At 35.8% G+C, this 18,795-nt stretch overlaps 1 long non-coding RNA gene across 1 annotated transcript in view; it reads left to right on the forward strand.

The window, feature by feature from the left end:
* The window catches only part of LOC129533681 (uncharacterized), a 33,197-nt gene extending 15,833 nt beyond the window's left edge, over positions 1-17,364 (forward strand). Inside the window, exon 3 of the long non-coding RNA XR_008680007.2 lies at positions 17,113-17,364. This is a non-coding gene — a long non-coding RNA (uncharacterized lncRNA). The remainder of the gene's footprint in view (positions 1-17,112) is intronic.
* The last annotated feature ends 1,431 nt before the right edge of the window (positions 17,365-18,795 follow it).

Genomic DNA, 18,795 nt, shown 5'->3' on the forward strand with positions numbered 1-18,795 from the left:
TTGTAGTATTGTTGGCCACACAGAACTTTAAATAAGCAAATGGACTGTGGTTTTAAAACATCACATTTTATTAGAAGAAAAGAAAGACTAATAGGCACTTTTTGTATGTGTTCGTTCAACAATTTTAAAGGAATTTAAAATTGTGTAACTCATTTTCAACTTTCATGTTGCCTATCAATTGTTATATTATTAATAGATGTCATTAAGATGACCAGTTTCTGCTTTCTATGGCTATAGTAGTACTTCACAAGTACTAATTACTTAAAAAGAGAACAATAAGATGTTCTTTATGTTATATGAGAGACTCGGTAGGTATTTGGAAGATTACCTTTAACATTACAGCTTTTAATGGTATTTTATATTCATTGTACTTTTTTACTTTGTTTTGTTTTATATTTTGTTTCTTTTTTATTGTCTTCAAATGAAATTTTACTATGCATTGCAGTCTAAAAAGCTAAATTTTCCTTACAATGATGAACACAGGTTTTCTTAATCATAACAAATTAGTGTCCTATAATGAGGAGGGAATAGTGATTAAAACCTTTAAACTTGTATTTCTAAAGAGAAGAAAAAAATACATGGATTATTCAGAATGGGCTATTTAGTTCTATGTATCAAACTTAGCAAGAATGAAAGTCTGTCCCATGATTAATTTTACCAACTCACGTAATGGAGAACATTCTAACAATGGAGATAGCTTAAACTTTAAACACTTTTATCAGACATAATAATGTGCAATCATGTCTCTGTGCATCTTGTAAAAAAAACATGCACAGTATTTTCATTTGGAAAGTTTTTCCTCTGTGCAGTTATAGCAAGGTCCCAACACAAGTCAGTTTACATGTATTGATTTCCACTGAGTTGTTTGTTTGAATGAATGTATCAGCAATTGGCAAAATTATCAAAACATTTATCTAGTGAGTTGCATAAACTTTGTTTAAAATAATGCATAAAGTTTCACAGATTAGGGAAAAAAGTGTATTTTATTATAGCCAAGATTGAACTGACATATTAAACTAAAATAGTTTAAATTTTGTGCAACTTTAGAAATTATCTTATTCTAAATCTCACGGCAAAGAATAATCTGGGGGAGCAGGAAAGGGAATGAGGTTAGTACCCTGATAAGGGTAAAAACCTAGCTGACACACAGATTACAAATGGCAAGATTTTGCAACAAATCTGGATCTATACAAAAAATTGCATGAGAAAATAAAGACTTGTTTCTAGTGTTTCCAAACAGATCTTTCTAAATTTAAGCTATAAAAGGCTGTTTCACCTCAGGCCTGCATGAGAACCACGGCTGTCCCTTGTGGTGACTACCTTATTTCCATTTTCCAGACACATGTTTTCCCCTTTCTCAACTATTTTAAGAATTATAAGTAAGCAGGACTCTAAAATTCAAGTTCAGTGTGCAGAGAGTTAATTTAAATATGATAACAAATGGCTCTGCTTTTGAAATGAATGTAGCCTGGCAACTTCAACTGGGAACCCTTCGGAGGGCCTCAATTATGTATGCGGCTTCTTTGAGAAATAGTTTCACACATCTGACCCAAGGACCACTATGTTGTTGCCATGAAATAAAACTGTACGTAGGCATTGTTTCATTGCTGCACCCTCCACACACTGCCGGCCTCCACTCCCTTCCCCCACCCTGCACATGCATGTACACACACATACACACACTCACACAAACTCTTTTATTGTCATTCCGCTTCTATTTTTCTAGTAGAGTGAATGTATCAACGTAATTATCATGAACATAATGGCCCGTGATTACTTTTATTTGCTATAAAAATATTCTGATTCTAACTGCCAAACTGTTCCGGTCAAAATTAGGAGTGGGAAACCTACAAGATAAGTAAAGGGTTAAACCACCCACACCATTTCAATTTTTTTCAAAATGGCTGCTTTGTCTGTGTGCATACACCAATAGCAAATGTCCTTCTGTTATTGTACAGCCAATTTGATGTGTCAAGTATTCATATGCTAATAACGGTACAGTTTCTCACTTTTTCACAGATAAATGGTAAAGATTGTTACAGACAGTGAAACACAAGAATAAACAGCTTTTATTTCAGACGCGATAAATTACTTTCCATTCAAATAACATGCGACACACGCTGCTGACCATTTTGTTTCTATTCACTGTTAGTTTGCCTTCTGGGTGTGTTTTTTTAGAATAGTTTGAAAATATTTAACAGATATGGACAGAGTTGTTACTAATGACTTGATTGCATTAATTTGCTTTGTAGTCATTTCATCACTCGAAGTTCATTTTTATGCTCAGTTATTACAGTGGGAGAAAGTTTGATGGAAAATCTGACACTGTTTCCCTAACATGGTACAATCAAGTCTTTTTAAAGCTTGGTAATGACAGTATTTGAAGAATGGATATCTTCCCTTCCAGGTTAGCAGAAATGTCATTCAGTAAATAAAATCCCTTGCTAAGAGTATCACCTAAAAAAAGACACTTGAATGAAATGTACGTTGTTCTGTCAGAACAAAGTGAAATCACTTTGGTTTTCTAAGACATAAATACGTCCTTTTAGAAACCCTGAGTAGGTTAAATATATATGATTAAAGCATACACTTATTGCTAGGGTAGACAAATTAATGCAAAGATGAGGGTGGGGGAGGGGACTGAAGTATGAGAGAGAATTCACCAGTCCTTAAAGAAATATTTTTAAAATAATGTACCCATGAACACGCATGCACTGATGACAGTTATAAATCAAAAGAAACATTTCTGATTTATTTCTCCTCAATTTAACAAGATGCACTTATCTGTTCTTGAGTTGCAATACTTTTAGGGACAAAAATTAGAATACCTAGAAATTAAGCTAATGATTCTTCTAGCTACTTCTTACATTCACCTTATTGTGCCTAAATCTTTTGTCTGAGCTTTACATATGATCATTTTTTGGTTTATATTTGGTCCCCTCTGATTGTTACATATACTTGAATTGCTTGCTTGGATGGGGAGCATACAAAATAAATAAGTAAACATGAAGAAAAGTAGCTTGATTCGTTGCTAGGCTGAAGGATCACATAGAAAAGTTTTTTTCCAATTGCCCAAAATTAAGTACAAACACACACATGCACTTCCATATACTCAGATGCAGACAAAATCAAACTAGAGAATTTTTAGAAGCACTACCCTGGATCATGCCTTAAGACATTAAGGATTCCAAAGGTAACTATGACATTAGGTCAATGAGGCTGCAGCTCCCTAATAGTGTAATCAGCAGATTGTAAATTTTTACATAATTCTAGGACAAAAGCTAGCTATTTTGAAGCAGTCTTATAATCTGAGGCCTTTTCTCTGAGCTCCAAAATACCAGAGAAGATTATTGTATCATATCAATGAGGAATAGTAAATGCAAGTGACCAGTTTTATATTAAACATGGACAATCAAGAGATTTTTCTACTATAAGGCTACACAAATAAGCTCATAAAACTTATTACCCTTTCTTCCTCTCTAACGCCATTGTTAAAAATACAAATTAATAGGATCAACTTCAAATATCTATTTTAAATTCTGCCTTTTATATATGTTATTTTTTTTCTACAGGAAAAGTAGTTAATGGCAGATGAAATACTAATTTTTACTTTATGGGACACCATCAAAAAGTGACTGTAAGCTAATTTATCAAAATTGAAATAAAGTAGGACACCAGTAGCTATTTCAAGAATTAATTTAAAATGTGCTATATGCCACACATGCTGCATTACTCAGAATGTGTTATTAATTTAAATGTTTCTTAACTAATTATAAAGACTAAATGGAGAACTTTTGCCCGTTGTTTCTTTTCTTCCCCCATCTAGTCTCTTTATCTGTGTAAATACAATTAGGCCTCACTCAGAGCTCTGGGTCTTTGTCTTTCCCCTTTTAATTCCTGTCCTTAGTGTAATTAGCACCTTGGGCACAATCATAGGAATACACACAGGGAGTTTATTTTCACTGACTATTTTGATATTGCTTCTATCACTTTACCCTCGAACACCATTTTCATTTGCTCTGGGAACTTTCTTTCTAAGTACAGAGGTTTAAATCACTAACTCAAATTTTATACTGTGGACAGACAGTTATACATGGATATACAGGACCTGTTCAGAACATCTCAGCTGCACATGATATTTGATCTTTCATCATACACTCATGCCCATGAACTCCAGGCACACTTATCTGGGTTAAAGCAGCGGCATTCTACCTTCACTCACAAATGTTTAATTATAACTGAGGTTTCAATTAAAAATAAATACAATAGAGTGCCAGAATGCCGAGGGGCTGCGAATGGGCTGGAGGAAACAAGGATTAGAAACAAGGCTTTTGTCTTCTTGCCTCAAAAGGTACAGGTTTTAGGTGTATATTATGAAACATCCTGAAATGTACATTGACTGACTAATTTTCAGGTAAGAATTGTAGTTTTCTTTTTCAAGAAGTATGAGAATTATTAGTGTTTTGAGTTTTTGAGTTACTTATACACAACTTTTCTAATTCATTTATACTCTGTGCCAAAAGTTTTCGGCCTGTTATTTAAAGGGAAAAGTATTCCATAGACTGTGTGAGCAAGATTTGAAGGGATGGTTAAGTGCCACACAGTCACTGAGTTTCTCAATTCCACCAGTAAAATTATGTTCAAGAACTGAGGATGCACTCTCTGCTTTGAATTGCCTACATCTGTCTGCAGCTACCAGCTGAATGGGATAGTGTGACACGCTCACTTCTTTTTCTTATAATCAAATCAACCATGAGGTGTTTCATGATATTTTGGTGTAAATGACCACAAAAATAAATTTTACATACTCATGTTGTCTTGGGTTTTCGCAGAGGTCACAGTGTTTCTGAGTATGGTGTCAATATATAGTTTAGGCTATTATTAAACATACAAAGGAAAATGGAGACTCAAGGCAATGATCAAAATAAATCATATGGAAAAACCTTACCTTAGACCTAAAGTATCGCATATTTTAAGCAAGGAACTTATTTCACCTTTATCTAGAAATCGATTTAATTTTGAATTCTATTTCTCCACAGGCTCTATATTACTAAAATATGATGAAATTGTGAATGTTTAATTATAAATTATGTCTCAAATAAATGAAATGCAGTGTGAATTTTAGTCTCTGAATATTAAGATAAGAAAACATTACCATTAAGACTGAGTCTACATGTTACATGAAACAAAGAATTGAAGCATTATTTGAATCTTGAAAGCACCAAATATACAGGGGCCCCAAGTTATCTGGATAAAGCTCCTACATATTCACTTCATTTGTGTAGATGCAGCCTGACTGCCTGCATCCAAATGGAATCAATTTAGATTCCCAGTGGTTTGAGGTTTATTAAACACAGTGAACTTAGCAAACATGCATTCCCCTCAAGCTTTCAGGTTGGTATTTTCTGCAACCATGTTTGAAGAAGCAAAATCCTGACCTCTCGTAGGCATAGAGGCAAGAGATCGGGTTCCTGTGCTGCTCTTCGCCATATATAAAAACTGATGGTTTTGGTGATGTGGGCCATAACATGAAAGTCATGTTTTTTCTACTATTTAGTCAAAGGAATGATGGGTACTGTGAGTCAACAACAAGCACGGCTACAAAAGACAGCAGGATTAATGAAAAGAGGATACAGGACTTCTCTGATTGCTCCCACAATGATGCACCACCCTGGATAGCTCATTAGGGTACTCAGAAGAGCACAAAGAGTCTTTTAAATAAAGCTTCCTTGTTCCAAGAGTGTATTCATCACCTCATGCCTGTCCAGGATAGGAGGGCTTTCTCCTTGGAGTCTGAATGAAACAACCTGTAATCAGTTGTATGGAGATGTTGCTAAACATATTTGTAACCTCAAAGAAGTCTTCATTCACCGGAACAGGGACAACCTCAGAAGAAATGGATTTTTTCCCAAGGGTACCATTTCTATTTAGCGTGTTAGTACCTTTGTAACCTATTGGATGGAGGACACTGTGGGAAAAGCCTGGAGAGACTTCCCCCTTTACAAATAAAAAAGAAATCTAAAGGGATAGGAGCCTTGTGACAACAAAAAAGAAAAGAACAAAAGTGACTCATGTATGTCAAATGGAGCAGGCACCTAACTAAGCAATAATTAGAACTTTGCCCACAATTCTCTCAGACGAGGCAGTCACAGGCTGGATTTTGGCATAGGGTGTTAATGTGTGAAAGTAGAAGTTGTCTCAAATAGAAGAAAAGCCTAGGAACATAAGGCAGAGCATCGTGACTGCATTATAGTAAAGGCAACAGGGCCTCTTTAGTTAGATGAACTATACTCAGTTGTGTCTTGGCTGTGCTGCTTTCTTCTTTTAAGTTTGAAGTTAAAATGCTACAGGATTAGTCTTACCTGCCACAGAGAACAATGTGGCTAAAATGACGCAAGCCAGGAGAGCTTTCCTGAATGAATGATGCTGTGCTCAATTTACAATAGCTAGAAAATAACAGTAATTATTATAGATTGAGGGGAAAACATTCTGTAGAATTGTGTTGCAAAGTTGTAAACTTTATGCGGCTAGCAAAAATTCCTGCAAAGGTTTTCAAGTTAAAGTGAAAATAAAAGACTTAAATCATTAGAGTGGTCTTGCGCTCTGGATCTCACATGTTTTCACATGTGAGAAATCTCAAATGATAAAGTATGTACTTTTGCAAAAGCATCCTGTAGATTTAATTGGAAACTAAGTTTAGCAATGTTTTTGGGGGCTGGCTGCCCCAACGTACAGTGACAGACTAATCAATTCTTCTTTCTTCATTGTTGAAACTCAGCTAATGAATAGTGAGCCAGAGCAAACAGTGAGTGAGAAGGCTTGATGAGGACACAGAATGTAGATACCTACACTTTATAAATCCTCTTTAGATTGAAGACATTTTACAAATATTGTCATTAAAAATAATTATTTAGGACAACATTTTTCAATTGTTCTCATTTTTGGATGAGGTTCAAAGATTGTCTAAAGGAGGAAAGGGCGGGGCCTTATCTACAAAGAGGGTCTCTCTGACGCTGGGCTCTGCTGCTGCTGCTGCTGCTGCTGCTGCTGCTGCAGGAATTCCACCTTGCCAGGCCACTAGCATGTCCTTTGCCTTCAGGAAAGAGAGATTTGCAACTGAACAAGTGCTTTACATTAGCAAATGGACAAGCTACCGACTAATCAATGGCACTTCTTTATCAGCATATACAAACTTACACCAGCTTATACCACACTTGGCACACACACTCTTAAGGCAATGTGAAACATGACAGAATAGAATATTTAGTTGTTATTTTGCAATTAGCATTTTACCATAATGAAGACTCTACATGTAACTCTTTCTAAATTTAAACTTTAGCAGAATTTTCCATTTTCATATTAAGAAAATCATAATTAACTAATCTTTAAAATGTGTTGCTGCCTAAACACTGGAAAGGCTGGAGGGTTAAATTCAGTGCTGATAAATTAAACATAATGTGTTTGTACATATATAGTTATAGTTACAATTATATAGACAAATATACATGTATATGTACATATAGATATGTAGAAAAAGATATGAAGCTAGATATATAGATAGGTAAATATATACACGTATAGGTATATATGTATACATATGCATGCGTATATGTCTATAACCATCTACCTATCTATATATATGTAGCTACACATCTTGTGTACATGCATATATACCCCTTTAATGTATATCTCATAACTTGAGTGCTTGTATTATATTTTATGCTTAGTATAATTCTAGACTGTATTTTTTGTTATATATAAACTTTAAATAACTAGAGATTCTGATTCAATGACATATTTTAAAGTCTTCAAAAAGGAAAAAAATCAGTATGTATGTAAAAAGGAAGAATATTGGCAACCATTTATTATTTTTATTAAGAAAATAAATCCCTATTGAGTTCCTAAAACTTGTATTAGTTGCTACTTGGTGTGCATATTTGTGTGAGTGTTGGTAAGAAATCCTATTTTGACTAATGCCTGAACAATGGAAATATATTAGGTTTTAGATATGCAAGTGTTTATTATAATACTGGTATTGGAATAACAATAATACTAGCAACTGTAAATGTGAACTTCCTGCTATTGAAGGAGGCTTGTAACTTTAAAGGCTCATAATTTTAAAGAACCATGTGACTTTGAAAGCACAAATAAATTTCCCTTAGACCTTTCTTCTAGCTCAGTGGCCAAAAAAAAAAAAAAGTAGAGGTATTTTTTCATTATTATTTTAAAGAAATTCTATAGCTAGACTCAGAAAAACTGCCAAATTATATTATGGATATCTGAAACAGGAATACTTCCACTGATAGGAGATACTTTTCTTAGTGACATAAGAATCTGCACCAGAGGAAGCACTAAAAGAAAATGAGGAAGACTAATGGAGAAAACCATGGAAGCTAGATATGTGAGTGATTTGTTTAAAGCAGAAGGAAGGAGCCCACACTCTCCCGCAAACACACAGCCCCAAGTTCTTCACACATAACTTTCTAAAGTATACGTCATGAGAGAGGGACACAACAGGATCACAGCAGGGAAAACGCTACAAACCCAGAGCTCCATTCTTGGGATGATAAGAAGAAATCCTGATGCCTTACCAAACTGACAAAGTAGCTGGAAACAGCTGAATGTTGTGAATAGAGATAATTGTCTCAAGTTGTGTTTTTATTAAAATCAATTCTAAGATTGGTAAAAGATATTTTAAATGCCTAAAATCCTAAAATTCTTTTTTGATGTGGGTTGATTTTCCTAACTAATCATAAAGTTTTTAAAACTGAATTTAAACCCACTGATTAGAACAGTGGAAATGTCTTTCTGAAGCTGGAAGCACATATACTTTGTAAGTGACTTCTTATTAATAATACATTCAAATATAAGAAGCATTATAACATGCAAGGTCTTCCAACTAAAAGAGCTTTCCTGTAGGTATCTAATTTAGAGACAGCATTGTTAACAATGTTGACATTTAAGTGGCCATAGCTAAAGCTTTGCAAAGAACATTCCATTACAATGAATGCAAAAATCTACAACTTTTCTTGGTGTTCAATTTAACAGGATATAAGTGTGATGGTTGACAGTGTGAAGGCTGAAACAACCTTCATAACTAGAAAGTTTACCTGATAATTTGAAACAAAGAGCCTCTTAGAGAAAGCCTTCAGTAGAATAGGGATACAATAGAAATGGAAGACTTACGGCATACTCATTCTACTTTACTGAGTTCTGTATCTGAGACCAGAGTTAGCAATACCTGCCCACACTTTCTCCTTCACAGAACTAGTCCACTCTCAAGACTCCAGCCCTAGTCTGCTACAAAACTGACCTAATCAGATTACCCCAACATTTCTATACCTGTGTTGACCTTACCAACCACAATGCCCCTACTTTGCCCTCTGGAAAAAAAAAAAAATCTTTTTTTCTGACTTCCCTGTATTCCATTTGGATCAGTACGCAAGTACAATTAGTTTTTACTTTTTTAAATAACTCATTTCCTAACCTTTTATCTATTGCTGTCATTATATTCATTCTAGGCCCTTAACAAGTCATACTCAAACTACAGGTATTCTAGAAGTTTTCCTGTCTCTCCACTCCATTCAACTCTGAACTCCACTGACAAGTTAATCTCCCAGAACTTCCCTTTTAAGTTGATAATTCTTTTGCTAAAAACACTCAACGTCTGTCCACTCTCTCCTTAGTCTGGAAAACAATGATTGCCACAAGCAACATGTTTCCTATTTCTTCTCATCACCAGTGCCTGACTATACCTCACAATATCCATTTTTCTCTGAAAATGCCGGCCATTCCCAGCTCTCCTTTACACAGGCCACTGCCCTCTGATTTCCCATCCTCTTTGCCTTCAATATCTCACTTGAGTATCAATTTCTCCATGGATATTTTATTGACAATGTCAGTCTTGCCTGTCTTCTATCTTACTTCATACTTAAGCTTCCTCGGGGCAGGGACCTTGTAATTGAGATTACAGGTGGCTTCATCCAAAGGATTAATCAATATTTCTAATTTGTTCATTTTAATTACAGAAAAACATTTTACACAGTGAGATTGTAAAAGGCAATGTAAAATGGAACTTTACTAATCAAATCACATATTTAACATAAAGTAGATCTTACTGATTAAAAGAAGCTTGTAACAAAACACTTTTAAAATGTAAAAAATTGTGATAGTAATAATCATTAGCAGATATGTTTGGTTTCCTAGAAATTTAAATATTCACAAATTAGTTTTTTTTAAATACGGGGTCATGATTGATAATATTCAACAATGTAATGATTTGATTAAGTTTGAGAGTGCAGCAAACACTTTATATGTTTAGAGAATAAATGTTTACTGATCAGAAATAAATCTAATGTTTCTAGAACTCTTCATAACAAAAATTAATATTTGTACAATACTTACCAGATTTTAAAAAATTATTTTCAGATGCATTCCTAAATTGGCCTTCATAACATTTTAAGATATGTAATGAATACAATTCCCATTTTAGAGATTAAAAAGTAAAATCAAAGAACCTCATGCATTCATTAACACATTTGATTCTCAACACTGAAGGGTAGTTCTTTTTTTTATTTTAGAGAAGAAACAACTGAAGTTGTCAGAGTTTGAATAACGTGTCCATAGTCTAAATTGAGGGTTTTTAAAAAATACTTCTTCCAACATGTATCATGATACATACAAATAGCACACACCATGACTGGGAATGAAAATATTTTTTATTGAGTGTCTACTTTAGGTGTCAAGCTTTGTCAGTTATCCTAATGATAATCCTTTAAAGTCGTTTTATTTAGAATGAGACTCTTTAATTACACTTAATATATGGCAGGCATTGCATTAGCAGATGGGAATAAAAGTTTGAAATGCTTTACAGATGACAAAACAGAGGACAATTAAATAAATTGTCCAATCATACTACAATAAGTGGGAGACAGGATTTGAAACCAAGTCTTTAAGTATACAAAGAAATAATTAGTACAAAATCCTCCTTATAACTTTAATCATGGCCAAAAGAAAATATAAAATTCACATACATTTCATAACTCCACTAAAAATTTTTGTGTAGGATTACAACTCTCACAAGTATGCTTTCTATAATTTTTTTTGGCATGAGACTGTTATAAATTATGGGCCCATGAAGTTTGATTCCCCACTAAATACCATGTTGGGAAAGTAATAATTGGATTCTCTTTCCACCCCTGACTACACAGGACCAGCTACATATTCCGATGTTAAAAATTATTCTTTGTAGGCTAAACTTTTTCACATTTAACTTCAGTTAGCTTATCATCCAAAGTTACAGTGGTTAATTATACTGGATTTTGCATCACTACATTAGATATCAAAACAAACATCATTGGGCATGTATACTGTATATAAAATCTTTGAGGTACAGGACACAATCCATAAAGGAGAAAATACTTCTTTTTTAACTATGCCAAATTTCTTGTCACGCAGTTTAAATATGAGAAGGTCAGATTATGTGGGGTGCCTCTATCTTCAGTAAAATATATTTTATTGTAGCAATTTTGATGACTGGATCACATTGTATACATAGCTCCTAAGTAACCAAAAAATCTTTGTGTTTATGTGAAAAGAAGTAATGCATACAAAACAGAAAAAAAAATTTGGATTATAATCCAGATTCTCTCAAAAACTTGATGCATCATCTTAAGCAAGAAAAATCTCTGAGCCTTTTTTATATGATAAAAATGGTGTTAAACTTTACCTATATATAAATGCATGGTGTCCACCTTAAAAAGAAATATTAATAATAAGAAATCCATCATGCCTCTTTAGAAAGAGCACCATGTAACAATTCTGCTTACTTAGTCTTCTAGACAAGTCAGACACAGTTGAGTAGCTGAAGGAGCAGAGTAGAGGCTGAGGCAGGAAATGTTTTCTAAATTTTTCCCTATCTTATTAAATGGCCATGGGCAGGTTAGATTTTTCTCTGTCCAGGTTTGACCTTCTGTGACATCAGGGAGCTATCTCAATTTTTTTTCCTAATTCTCAGAAACCTAGGAAAATGAAGTCCCCTGAAAAACTCTAAATAAGTCTAATCAGTAATTTTATTGTATGCTTTCCCCTCCCTGCCCTACTTTCCCACTCCCCTAAGGAGTGGAATTAAACATGAATCTCTATTTCAGGGTCTATTTCTAAGGGAACCCAAATTATACAGTGCCAGTTTTATAAGAGCTGATGATGGGCTACATTATGGGTTGATTTATGTCCCTCTCTCTGGCTGCAAAATATATTGAAGACCTAACCCCACCGTCATCCCCAATACCTCAAAGTGTGACCTTATTTGGAAATAGAGTTGTTGCAGATGTCATTACTTAAGGTAAAGTCATTGGAGTGGGCATTAATCCAATATGACTGGTGTCCTTATAAGAAGAACACAGAGAAAGGACATGGAGTGAGAGACACAGAAAGAAGGCCAAGCTCTGACAGAGGCAGAGCTTGGAATGTTGCAGCTGCAAGCCAAGGAACGCCAAGGAATGGAAGACCACCGCCAGAAGCTACGAAAAGACCAGGAAGGAGTTTATCTGGAGGCTCAGAAGGATCATAGCCCTGCTGACACCTTGATTTCAGACTTGGAGCTGCCAGAACTATGAGAGAATAAATTGTGGTTGTTTTTGCTTTTGTTTTGAGACAGCTTGCCCAGACTAGAGTGCAGTTGCCCAGGCTGGAGTGCAGTGGCACAATCTCCCCTCACTGCAGCCTCAACCTCCCAGGCTCAGGTGATCCTCCTGCCTCAGCCTCCCAAGTAGCTAGAGGCATTTGCCTTCATGCCCAGTTAATTTTTGTATTTTTTTGGTAGAGATGGGTTTTCCCTATGTTGCCCAGGCTGGTCTTGAACTCCTGAGCTCAAGCAATCAGCCCACCTTGGCCTCCAAAGTGCTGGGATCATAGGTGTGAGGGTGGTGCCCAGCAAAATTTCTGTTGTTTTAAGCAATCTGCTTTGTGGTACTTGGTTACAGCAGCCCCAGGAAACTAACATAGGCTGCAGTACCTATTTCAGGTGTTTTTCAAAGGCTGTATCATATCAACTGCTTATTTTCTCAATCAGAGGCTCCTTCCTCTTATCTCCAGGAGCCCCAAATTCCTTTGGCTTTAATGTTGACTTCAATTTCTTCTTCAGTTTGGTGACATATTCATCACTATTCTCTGATTTACTAACCTTGATTTCCCATTTAATTTTTACCTCTGCACTGTACTTTGAATCAGGACAGCAGTTATCAAACAATAGTATGTATCAGAATTGCCTGGAAGTCGAGTAAAAATAGATTGTTGGACCTCCACCCCCAGAGTTTCTGATTCAGTAGGTCTACATACAGCCAAGAATTTGCATTTCTATCAAGTTCAGATTCCCAGATGCTGCTGATGCTGCCGGTCTGGGACCATACTTCAGGAATCAGATTTAGGGAGTTGTCAGAACTTCCTGCTCTAAATCACCATCTCTGACTCAGCCCGACTCCTTAACACAGTAATATCTTCTTCCACTCCCATTTTCCAAAATCAGCAGAGGATGAGTTTCAACAACAATATTAAATTCATATTCTTTTAAAATTAGCGTCACATAAGATCTCGTGGCTTTATGGTGCCAGAGGTTACCAGGAGCTCCTGGATACATCTCATAGCCCTGATAAACATCTTAAACATTGCTGCCCGATTCATATTTCTTTTTTGTGTGTATAAACTCATGGGGTACAAGTGCAATTTTGTTACATGCATAGATTGCATAGTGGTGAAGTCAGGGTTTTTCGAGTACCCATCATCCAATTGATGTTCATTATATGCATTAAGTAATTTCTCATCACCCACCCTCCTCCACCTGCTCCCTGATGCAAGTCTCCACTGTCTATCATTCCACACTCTATGCCCGTGTGTACACATTATTTAGCTCCTCTTGATATGTGAGCATATGCGGTATTTTTCTTTCTATGCCAGATTTATATTTCTCGAACTCTTTGTCTCAAGCAATCCTCCTGCCTCCACCTCCCAAAGTGCGGGGATTACAGGCATGAACCACGATGCCTGGCCCAGACTCATATTTCTAAAGCACAAACATGATTAGGAAATTTATCTGCCTAATTATTTTTTTTCAGGTCAAAATTCAAACTCCTTGTCATGATCTTTGCAATCTGTTGGTAATCCCACTGGCTTAATCCTCCAACCTCATCTCCCATTTCTGGCCTATGGTGGGAAGAGTACACACAGAGAAACAATATTTTTTGAGCACATACTAGAGGCTGGCATTGTGTCAATTGTATTATTTCTGTTATCTCATTTTGTCATCACACAAATCTACAAGGAAGAAATTATTAATTTCAAGCAATTCATTTTGATTCAAAGGAGGACACTGAGGCATAATCAGCTACAAAGATGACTGAACACAGACACTGCCTCTGATCATCCACACCTGGATTCAAACTCAAGTCTAAGTAATTCCAACACCCTTTCCATCCTGTAGTCTCCTTACTTGGAGTGACCAAACATCCTGGTTTACCTGGGACAGTTCCTTTTTATTTGTATTGTCCCAAAATAGTGAGGAAAAGCACCCCTTTCACTCTCAAAAGTATCGTTCTGATTTTGTTGGTGAATTGCATGGCCATTCTGCCTATACTCCAAATCTACCATGCTGTCACATGTTTCTGGAATGCAGTATACTTGCTCATGATTCCATTTCTTTCCCAGTGCTGTTTCTTCTGCCTAGAGAGTTCTTCCTTTCCCTTTGTCTCCTGGGAAAAATATGTCCCGTTCTCAGGAATCAATTTCTTCACTGTCTCTGGGAAGTCTCCCCATTCCTCTAACTTCAGACAGAGGTCAATACCCTCCTCTGTGCTCCCCATACCCCCATGTTACTGCTATTCTTTTATACATTTTTGAGTACTTGGCTGTCCTCTCTATCAGCCTGTGAATTCCTTAAGGTTTGGACTGTACCTTAATTATCTGTATATCCACAGTGCCAATAATTTTGCATGGCTCAGAGAAAATCTTAAATATTTGTTGAATAATGGGATAAATGAAATAATAAATTTGAAAGATCTAGTCATTTGCAACAATTACTATAAACAGTAGAAGCAGTCTCTTCTAAAAGGAGTGAGCCTATTCTAGCTAGATCTGATTTACTGTACCGGGAGGCTGCTTAAGTTCTGAACAGTTGTTCAGAGAGCCTCTGACCCTGCATCAGCACTCATACCCAGGCCATCCTGTTTTATGAAGTGGTCCTCCTGTTTGGGGTCTGAGATATTGTTCCCAGTTTTCTGGACTGCTCTCTACTTCTATAATGTGCCTCATGCTCCGTTTAAATATTTTCCCATATTTGCTTTGGCCTGTGGTTAAGAGTCAAACTGCCTGGGTTTGAATTTGTGCTCCACTATTTCTTAGATGAGTGACTATGTGAAAACCTCTTAAGTTTCCTAAGCCACAATTTCTCCATAAAAAATTGGTAAAATTGACTGTATCTCATCTAATTAAGTTTTTGAAAGTACTTAATATAGTAGCTGGAACTTAGTAAGAATCCATAAATATTAGTTATGATTTTTATTAATAGTATTATTATTCCTTCATCATGCCTAAGCTTTCCTACCAGACTGAAAACCTTGTTTCCTCCAATGATCTATTTTTGTCCTTTAGGACTCATTAATTTTAGATATCTCAATATATGTTGTATTCCCTGAATAAGTCCAACAGACTGTGAATGACTCTAGATATTCCACCACTTCTGTGGGCTCCTACAGTCTCCTTGCCTAGCACTAATGCTATTCCATAGAAGCTTTTTAAATCAACCTCTTTAACTGACTCATCAGATTAACTGACTGTCTTTGTATGGTTCCTCTAGAAGACAGAGCCTGAGGCAGGGATTAAAGTGATGACACTACGGACATATAAGCCCAGGGTAATAAAGACGAAGAGAAAGAGAGAAGTGAGGCAATAAAAGACGTGGAGTAATGCAAATCATTATCATGATGGTCACCACTTCACACAGAGTTCAAAAGACTTGACAACAGTACACCGGCAGACTTAACTCAGCACAAAGGGACTTCTTCCTAAAAAGGTTATAAGGAGAAGCTTACCTTATTGCTGTCCATGGAATGAAGAAAGGAGAGATTCACCTGTGAGAGGCCTCCCATCTCTCATTTCCTATTGGTCATGATTCATCACACAAGGGGACATCTCCCCAGCACTGCCAATGGACTCTTAGGTCCCCTGGTAACCACTCAGGAGGCCAAATCCCATGCTCTCAACATAGCATTTTATTCATATCTAAAGTGGAAGGGTGACTTGGTACAAGTAAATACCACCTGAGAAAGAGAAGAAGAAATGTCAACTAGGGGATCTGAGAAGATACACATGATTTGTGTCCAATATACTGATTCTCTAGGCCTTGTGTAAAAGTCTCAAAACTCATGATGAGTAGGCTATTCTCTAGAATTCTCTAGTCTTGTGCTTTAACTTGATGAATTACATGCTTGTAATAATCACTTATGTTTATTCTTAAATTGTTTCTGCCATTTGTGCTTGTTATTTGAATTATACAATTATTTAATTAAATACCACACATTAGTAAAATATGAGTGTGACAAGAATGAAAGGTGCTTGTATGGAAGTGAAAAAGAGTATTTTGGAAAGACTTAATAAAGGTAAGTCCCTTGAAAAAGGTTTGCTAAGAGAGATGAAAGTGAAATATTTGCAAAGGGCAATGTTAAGAAGCCAGAAGAGTCTGCAGTCATATTTTTTCACCCATGCCTTTGCATTCTTGCTGCATGGAAAAACCCTGCATAAAGCATGATCTATTTGGTATTGCATGAAAGACAATATGGAAATCCAGTCAGCACACTCATCATTGAAGAAAAGTCCTGGCAAACAACAACAAAAATATTGGTCATTTTATATACATTTTTATTAAAAATTAAAAAGAATTTTAAATTACAATTAAAATTAAAAAGAACATTTAATTATTGTTTAAGATTCTTTGCTTTAACCAGCTCTTTTGATTTACCAGCTATAATAGCATGGCTTGATTATGCTGTGGTAGCAAACAACCCCCAAATCTCAGTGAACGATATGACAAATCTTTATTGCTTGCTCACCTTAAATCTGCAGGCTCTGAAACCTATCCTCCATGGGTAGCATCTGAAGCACTTACTGTATGAAGCATGTGTCATCCTGGGTCAATATGGAAAGGAAAGAGAAAACATGAAGAATCCCACATAGGCATGTTAATGCCCCGTAAGATTGATGCACTTCACTTCTGCACATTACCCAAAGCAAGCCACATGACTAACCCTAAATTCAAGGAGGTAGAGAAGCGTAATCCTCCCGGGTGCCAGAAAAGGAGAAGAGCTAGAAAAACCAAGGAGCAGCAGTGGTGTTCACCACACCAACCTACTGTGCCAGGCATATGGACTACAAGGGCTTCTACTGAATCAAGTGAAGGAGGCTGAGGCAGAGAAATATACTGTTTTTTCTTTAAATAAGTAAACATAAATATTTAAAATTGGTAACTTAGTGGCTATATTTTCAATGCTATTCTTTATTTCTGGGAGCTTGTAACCAATTAATTTAGTACTATATACACCTTATCTCGGGTCCAGCTTCTTTGACCTGAGACTACTTACAATAAACAACAGCTCCAGTCCAACAACTGGGTCATGGAGAAAGCTGGGGAGTAAGAAGGAGGTGTCCCTCTCTTGGCTGTTGTATTTTCAAAAGAACGCTTTGGTTAGCTGATAGATGGCTTCTTTATTAGAAGCAGTAATACCTCTAAGTTATCACTTTGTCTTCAGAAAGAGTAACAAATTGTGCCTATATTTAATTTTTTAAAAATTTCCATGAAGAATTGGTGTACTTTTCAATCTACTTATGATATGTTGTGAGTCATTAGAGGTAAATTATATAAATCAACTTATATTATAACCAAGTTATACTATAATATAAAAATGTCACACTGGGGAGGTGTAGACATCAAGTCTATTTACAGTACTGAAGAAAAGCCAACCACTTTTTCCTTTTCCGTTAGTCTAAGCAGCAGCCAAGTGTGATGGAGTTTGGAGGGATAGGAAGAGAGACTGTGTGGGTGGAAATAGCTTCTTGGGTGATTCTGATTGGCCCCTCTCTAGCTAAGGGCCTGGCAGTGGGCAGAAAAGTCACAGCACTTGGGAGAACATTGGCTTGACTACTTACTAATTGTATCTCAACCTGGAGCAAATTGCCTTCAGTCTTAGCCTCAGTTTCTTCATCCAATAAGCCTTTTATCTCATAGTGTTATATTAAAGATTATATAAGATAGTAGCCACGAAGAGCCTTAATGCTGTGCTTAAAAACTGGTTTGAAACATTGTAATGAATTCAGGGTAACAAGGGCTTAGTTACCACAAAATCTTCAAAAAATAATCCTCAATTAAATCCAATATTTAAACTAACAAGAACAAAACACTTACTGTGTGTTTAGAATTTAGACTCATGTGTCTACTACTTAATTTCTACTGCCTGAAATTTTTTTATCCTTTGTGCATATTGTGCTCAAAATTATAGAAAAGTAGTTTACAAACTGTGTCACTACCCATTCATGGGTAATGAAGGAAATGTAGTAGGATGTGACAAGCATTTTTAAATGAAACAAATAGAATAGAAACAATCAGAACACATCGCATGGTTTCTTAGTAAGAATTGTGTACATTGTAATAAATGGGTCATGATTTAAATACATTTCCTATTGTACTTAAAATTTAAAAAAATTAAAAAAAAATAATAAAAATCTTGTGGAAAATACTCCTCTAGAACAAGC

Source organism: Gorilla gorilla, chromosome 4, assembly GCF_029281585.2.
Source record: "Gorilla gorilla gorilla isolate KB3781 chromosome 4, NHGRI_mGorGor1-v2.1_pri, whole genome shotgun sequence".
Taxonomy (NCBI): Eukaryota; Metazoa; Chordata; class Mammalia; order Primates; family Hominidae; genus Gorilla; species Gorilla gorilla.